At 48.8% G+C, this 7,256-nt stretch overlaps 1 long non-coding RNA gene across 2 annotated transcripts; it reads left to right on the top strand.

The window, feature by feature from the left end:
• Window positions 1–551: 551 nt before the first annotated feature.
• On the top strand, window positions 552–7,053 carry LOC125616536. Of its 2 annotated transcripts, none has more exons than XR_007347183.1 (3): window positions 552–930; window positions 3,006–3,124; window positions 6,534–7,053. It is a non-coding gene; the product is annotated as an uncharacterized LOC125616536 (long non-coding RNA). The 2 variants fall into 2 exon arrangements; XR_007347181.1 differs by lacking the exon at window positions 552–930 and having other exon boundaries at window positions 1,897–3,124; window positions 6,534–6,829; window positions 6,968–7,023.
• Window positions 7,054–7,256: the final 203 nt, after the last annotated feature.

A 7,256-nucleotide genomic window follows, 5' to 3' on the forward strand; every position in this document is an offset into this window, starting at 1 on the left:
GGGACTGAACATCAGGGTGCCTGCCAGGCACTCTACCGCCCAGCCACTTTTTAGATACATTCTTCTTCCTCTTCCTCTTCCTCAGGGGCCCTTAACCATTGAGCTACAAGCTATATCTTCAGACCTTTCTTTAATATAATATATATAGCGATAGGATCTTGCTAAGTTGCTGAGGTTGGTGGCCTAGAACTTGTGATCCTTCTGCCCCAGCCTCCAGAAACACTGTGATCGTTGGACTAGGCTGTCGACCTCGATCCTCATATTAGAACTAGGAGAGCAATGTTATTCTTCCGATTTTCCAGATGGAAAAGCAGGATTTATTTGACAGGTCACATAGATAACAAGTGGTAGAGATGGGGCTTGAACCCACCTCGGAGGGGCTCTCCCCACACCCAGTAGCCGGACTTTGGCTCTTCTGAAGAAGCCGCGTCCTGCTCTCACACCAGCCAGGCCATGTCTGTAGGTGGTGCTTTCTCCATGTTCACCAAAGTCTGTGCGAGCACCTGGCACCTAGCACCTGGCACCTGGCAGGAATATTGCGGAGGGAGGGAGAGTGCCAGTCGCGAGGTCCAGCGCAATGGCCTCTAGCAATCCTTGAAGCTTCAGTCACCATGATTCCAGGGCCATCAGTCTCTATTCGTCAGTTTATGGCCGTCCTTGTTTTTCCAGCTCCTGCGCTTCCAAAGTTCTTTTTCGAGGGCAGAAGTTTTGCAGACCCCCGCACGCTCTCTCGCGACGGGACAGGGCGGACCTGCTGCACCTGCGCAACCATTGGCTGTCGGGTAGGGCGGAGACTGGATTGATTTGCATACACGTACTCGATTGGCTCATGGGACGGAAGTGGGCGGACTCAATCAAATCTACCTGTCAGCAGGTGGGGCGCGCAGGACTTCCGGACAGAAAAGGTTCAAGGAGTACCTGCGGCGGCGAGTGAGTAGACTTCCTGTGCGTGGGGCCGAGGCCTGAATCGCCTGCACCCCAACTTTAGGCGCCGCCCTGTAAATGTGAACCTGCAGGAACAAGAAGCAAAACAGTTCCGTTGATTACTTCTAGGGCAGCGCAAATTCCCCCAGGAAGGGGTGGGCAGGGCAGGAGTGGAAGGGAGATTTTTATTGATAAATCTTTTCTGCCCAAATTGAGAACCTAGGGAGCCCATTAAAACAAATGGGGCGATGGGTGGTGGCCGTGCGCTAGCGCCAGGGGAAATAGATGTCGGTATAAATGATGTAGGGGATTTGCTTTGTTTTTGTGATGCTGGGGATTGAATCCAGGCCGTCTGTGATGGGAACTCCTCCACCGAGCTACCTCCCCAGCCCCAGATTATTTTAGGACACTATTAGAGATTAATAAACCACAAATTAATTTATTTATTGGCAGGGATTAAACCCAGGGCCATTCTGCCACTGAGCTACATTCCCAGTCCTTTTTTATTTATTTATTTATTTATTTATTTATTTATTTATTTATTTATTTATTTATTTATTTTAGAACAGTCTTGCTAAGTTGCTGCCTTGGGCTCCCAAGTCACTTCACTGGGATCACAGGCCTGTGCCAAAGTATGCTGCCCTTGAACTTCTTAACCGTGAATGAGATTCTGTGTGCCACTTTGCACATACCTCACTCCTCAAAACAACATTTTGAGTTATGCAAAGGCTTATAGAGGTTCAGTAGCTTACCAAAGGCTGTAGTCAATGGAATTCCACTAGTGTGTCAATGTCATGACCAGCATTAAAAAAAAAAAAAAAAAAAAAAATGAAATAGGCTGAGTCCAGTGGTACACACCTGTAATCCCAGCAACTTGGGAGCTGAGACAGGAGAATTGTAAGTTGGAGGCCAGCCTTAGCAATTTAAAAAAACCCTGTCTCAAAATAAAAAATAAAATAGGGCTGAGGGTGTAGCTCAATGATAGAGTACTTGCCTAGCTTGTAGGAGACCCTCGGTTCGATCCCCAGTGCTGCAAAAGAAAAACAAAAAACTACAAAAAATCAGAGAATATTTTGGGGAAATTTGTTTCATGTATGTAAGTGTGTTTTACTGAAAAAAAAAAAACAAACTTATTTCTTACAGAAAATAGGGGGTAAAAAACAAAACAAAAAACTTCTATTTTGGACACCATTAACGATACAGCATGAGTTTACTGGTTTGTACGGAGTTTGCTGTGGGAATATAATCAGTCAGGTACCTGATTGTGGAACTGCTTGCGAGCCTGAGACCCAGGACCTCCAGGGGTCATGCTGGACAGATGCCACCCACAAGGACCACTAGATTAGTAGTTTTTATTACTATGACTTTTATTATTATTATTAATAGAAAATCATGGACCTAGAAAACCTGATTCCTCTGCTCCTTGGCTGTTGGGCCAGGCTCTGACCAACCAACCCCTTCTGCTGATGGAAAAACAGTAAAGAAATTGCTGGGATGGTGGGCCTGGGAGCCAAAGGGCCTGGGCTCAAAGCCTGGCTCTGCTACTTAATAGCTGGATGACCTTGAATAAGTCACAAAACTTCTGTTTCAAGGACCTCATTTGTAACATAGAGAATCTAAGGCAACCTATCTTGTAGGACTAATGTGAGGATCACAGGAGAGAATGCAGTCATCCCTAGATATCCGTGGGGGAATGGCTCCAAAACCCCTTCAGATAGGAAAGGCTTTGGGTGCTTATGTCCCTTACATGGCATAGTATTTGCATACAACCTACACACATCCTCCCATAGATTTTAAATCACCTTTTATAATACCAGATGATGTAAATGCTGTGTAACAGTTGATATACTGTATTGTTTAGGAATAATAAGAAAAAGTCTGAACCTGTTCAGATCAGACACAATATTCTGCAGAGTTTCCTTTTTTTCTTTTTAGTATTTGAGATTGCAGATATTTTTAATTCTCCGTTGGATGTAGAACCAGAAGAAATGGAGAGCCAAGTGTATAAGGAAATGTTCTCAGAAAATGCCTGGCATGTCCTTCCTCCTCTATAAATGTCAGCTGTTATTGTCTTTCCAAAGCCATGGGAAGCCACCAATGGAGGGATTGCTGGCAGAGGAGGAGCCCCCGTCCCTGGAGGCAGCTTCAACCCGGACATTGGCATTGACACATTATTGGCCACATTATTGTCTTCTGACAGGTAAAGAAACACCGAGGCTCCTAGAGGTCAAGGGATAGCTTCAGATCACAGTGAAGAGCGGCAGAGTTGACCCCCTGGTCCTGCACCCTTCCTGCAGCTTGACGCCTTTGCCTCTGTAGACAAGGACAAGAAACCCCGCATCTTGCCTCACTGGCTGAGCCTCCTGCCTTGCCCAAGGGTGCTGAGTGGTTTTGTCTCTGCTTCTGTTGGCTGAATGACTTCAAGGTGGAGGGCTTCTCTTGGGCAAGAGCAGTGTGTCCTTGGCCCCTCTTCTCTGTTGCGTTACTTAGAGCTTCCTCTTATCTCCAGAATCTTGCAAGTCACTCTCCCCATTAGCCAAGATAACTCTGCACACAGGAGCCTTTTGAGTTTGTAAAGTGCTTAACCAGATAAGCTGCATCAGACAATCTTGTTAGTTAGATGCACAAAATCACACTCCCCTTCCTCTCCCTCCTCCCTTCCTTCCCCCCCTTCTCTCTTCAGTACTGGGGATTGAACCCAAGGTGTTCAATGACTGAGCTATGTCTCCAGCCCTTTTTATTTTTGAGACCAAGTTGCCCAGGCTGGCATCCAACTTATGATCCTTCTGCCTCAGCCTCCCAAGTAGCTTGGATTACAGTCATGCATACTCCTGGCCCTGTGATTGTCTTCTAACAGATAGAGAAACACTGAGGTCCAGAGAGGTCATGTGATTAGCTTAAGATCACACAGTAAAGAAGTGGCAGAGTTGGGACCCTGGTCCAGCCTTCTTTTCTACCTAATGATAACACTCGTTGGCTTATTGTGTACCAGGCATTGTGTCATGTTTCTTACTGATATGATTTTATTTAGTTTTCACCCAATTAATAAGTAGTAGAGCCAAGATTCAAACCAAGGATTTGGGTGCCAGATCCCAGCTTCCTTTATACCCCAGCTGCTTTGCACTGGGGGTGAAGTTTCATTTGTTCCTAATTGCTCAAATCCTATAATGTCACCCTAACTCTGTCACCCTGCAGCTGGGCTTGGTTGCTAAGGCGGCCTTTGATGCTGCTTCCCCATCTTGAGACAGGCTTCACAGCACCTGGCCCGACCCCAGCAGGGAACACATTATGATCACAAGGTCCTTTGCCACACAGAACATGAGGCCAAATGGTAAAAATGCAACCGTGAAGGGAAGTCTGAGGGACGCTCCCGACGGAGTCACACATGCCCAGCGTGGTTCTGGGTGCTGTGCCAGGTCACGCCCTCCGTCCTGGTGTAGGGTGGGAGGTGGACCACTTGGTTCTCATCTTCAAATGCCTGTTTCCATGGAACTCAAGCAAGCAAAGGCCACTGCATTTTTATTTGTTTTTGTTCTTTGTATAGTATCTTTATTGAGATATAATTCACATACCATAAACTTCACCCTTTTAAAATGTACAATCCTGTGGCTTTCAGTGATCCTCTGACTTGCTCAACCCTCCCATGATCTAATTCCAGAACATTCTCATCACTCAAAAAAGAAGCTTCATAGCTATTAGTAGTCAGTCCCTGGTCCCCTCCCACAGACCCTGGCAGCCTCTGTCTGTCCCTACAGAGTGGCCTCTTCTGGATCTTCACATAAGAGGACTTACATACTCTGAGGCCTCCACTCTGTGGCCTCCGTGGCTGACTTCTTTCAATTAGCACGATGTGTTCAATGTTCATCCACAGGCAGCCTCTCTCCTTGTTATTCCCAAGTAATACCCCACTGTGTGCACCGCCTGTTTGCTTTTCCAAACGTTGGTTCATGGACATTTGTATTGTTTTCACCCTTTGCATAACACTGCTGCCGAACACTCACAGGGTGTCTGAGTTTCTGTGTGGACAGGAGCTTCCCCCTCATAAGAAGTTCAAGGTCATGTGGTATCTCAGTCTGTCTGCTGCTGCTATCACAGAATATCACAGGCTGGGTGGTTTGTAAAGAAAATAAGCTTATTTCTCACAGTGTTGCAAGCTGGGAAGTTCAATGTCAAGGTGCTGGCATCTGGCGAGGGCCTTCTTGCTATGTCACCTGGTGGAGAAGGGCGTCCCATGGTGACAGAACAAGAAGGTAGGTGTGAGAGCGAGCTGAGCAAGCCAAACTCCCTTTCAGAAGAGCCCACTTTCCAGGCACAAACCTGCCAGAGAGTGACCTTGATCCATCAGGAGAGTGGAGCCCTTACAACCTAACCATCTCTTAAAGGTCTCACCTCCCCAAACCGTAATGGCAATTAAATTTCAACTTGAATTTGGAGGGGACATTCAAACACTAGCCTGTGGTAACTGTTGACTGTAAAGGAAGTGCCACACTGGTCCCCAAAATGGCTCCACTGTTTCACAACCTACCGGTGATAGGAAGTTCCCCGTATGCCCACCATTTCCACTTTCAGGGCTGGGGCTTGAGCCCGGGGTCTGGGCTGTGCCACAGAGCGCCACCTCGGTCTGTGTTCTCTCCTGAGACTTGAAGTGGGATCTAACGAGGATCACAGGGCAGTGGAGCTCAGGAAGCATTGTGTGCCCTTGTCCACTGGATGTCTATGTGATCTGCTCCTAAGGGTGTGATTCCAAGGTGGACACTGCTCATGGGTACACTCCCAGCCTAGGCAGGGAGGTGCAGCGGATCAGGAGGCAGGGGGGTCTGGACTGGATCCCAGCTCTGTCTCTGTCTCCGAGGCCCCGCGCCTGCCTCTCTGAATATCTGATTTTTCTTTAATAAGGACATCAGATGCACACCACAGGGGTGTTGTGGGGACAAGGCACACCGTATGAGAGAGGCACTGTTAGTGACACAGGAAGATCCCTTCATTCCACCGCTGAGGTCTGAGTCCCTGTGAAGTGTCTGTTCCTGGGACACAAAGGTGATGAGGACCTTGGTGCCCTCAGCTCTCAAGTGTGGAAGAACAGATACAGGAACCGTAGGTCGTGTCTCCGCGTGACAAGTGCCATAAAGGAGGCTCTTCATGGTTTTCTGGTTGCCGAGGAAGGGCATGACCAGAAGGTCAAGCAGAAGGAAGTGGTGATAGGAAAGACCAGGTGGGAGAGGCCCCTGTGCTCAGGGTGGCCCGGGACTCCTGGATGGGGTCCTCCCTTGTCCACACCTCACTCATCAGGCCCTGGACCCACAAGTGGCCTGCCTGCCCTGAGGCTGGAAGGGGACAAGCCTTTGGTTCACAATCCAGATGAGATAAAGGCTGACACCTCCCTCCCTGAGCACACACCCACGCCTCTGTGTATCCAAGACAGGTGGCCATAGGGCATTGGGTTGTCCCCCAGAGTGGGTCAGGGAGGAGAGATGGGGAACATACACTGGACTGGGAGGGAGGCAGGTGATGCATCGAGAAGGCGTGAGCCCCAACTCTGCCCTTTCACACCTTGTGATCAGCACGTCCGGTGGCTCACTCTGGCCTCAGCTGACTTATCTGTAAAACAGGGATATACGCAGCTGTGCCCAAGCAGTGACCTAGAGATGAAGAGAGGCAACACGAAAATGGTATCGCAAAATCTAAATGCTGCGCATCGTCACCAAGGCTGGTGGTACCCGGATCTGAGAGTGGATGGATAAGATGTGGAGTATCATCCAGCAACAGCAGCAGATGGCGTGTGGTTAGATGCGACCACGGCGATGAGCCGGGAACACATCGTGCTGAGTGAAAAACCAGATACAAAGGCCACATGTTATAGAATTCCATCTACACGGAACACCCAGAGAGGGGGACCATGGAGAAGGTAGGTTGCTGTTACCTCCCGCAGGGTGGGAAGCCTGGGGAGCTTGGGCAGTGTCTGCTGAGGGATATGGGGTTTCTTTGGGGGTGATGAAAAGGCTCTGGAATAGCCGAGTGCAGTGGTGCGTTTCTGTAATCCCAGCTACTCAGGAGGCTGAGATAGGAGGATCACAAGTTCAAGGCCAGCCTGGGCAACTTGATGAGATGCCTACTCAAGATAAGAAGGACTGGGGATGAGGCTCATGGTAAGGCACCACTGGGTTCAATCCCCAGAATACACACCTCCTCTCTCTCTCTCTCACACACACACCGATGATAAAAAGAGAAGACAGGGGCTGGGGATGTGGCTCAAGCGGTAGCGTGCTCGCCTGGCATGCGTGCGGCCCGGGTTCGATCCTCAGCACCACATACAAACAAAGATGTTGTGTCCG

This window comes from Marmota marmota, unplaced genomic scaffold (genome assembly GCF_001458135.2).
Source record: "Marmota marmota marmota unplaced genomic scaffold, marMar, whole genome shotgun sequence".
Classification (NCBI taxonomy): domain Eukaryota; kingdom Metazoa; phylum Chordata; class Mammalia; order Rodentia; family Sciuridae; genus Marmota; species Marmota marmota.